Raw genomic sequence first — 371 nt, 5'->3', positions numbered from 1 at the left:
ACTTTTCAGCTTGAACTTGTCGGCTTCTACACGCTTGTGAGCCATTTACCTAAGATAAATCTCTCTCTCTCTCTATAAATATATATATATACACTTTGCTGTTTTTTTGTGTTTCTCTAGAGAACCCAATCCAACACACTATGTAAAACTACATTTTTGAAAATAATACAGTTCTTCAAGCAGGCATGCTGGAAAAATGTTGTTTTCTATTAAGTTAATCTTAGTTTGAACTTTTTTTTTTTTTTGCCACCAAAGTGTTCATATGTGTACTTCTTTTTATAAAATATTGTAGGATAAAAGGAAATTCAAGAAAAATATGTGGCTCAAGATAAATTAAAATTATTATTTCACTGTGTGGAAAATGCTTCTGT

This window comes from Orycteropus afer, unplaced genomic scaffold (genome assembly GCF_000298275.1).
Source record: "Orycteropus afer afer isolate SDZICR_OR568_19922 unplaced genomic scaffold, OryAfe1.0 scaffold00840, whole genome shotgun sequence".
Taxonomy (NCBI): domain Eukaryota; kingdom Metazoa; phylum Chordata; class Mammalia; order Tubulidentata; family Orycteropodidae; genus Orycteropus; species Orycteropus afer.
The sequence above is the reverse complement of the archived record's forward strand: the minus strand, read 5'-3'. Positions refer to the sequence as shown.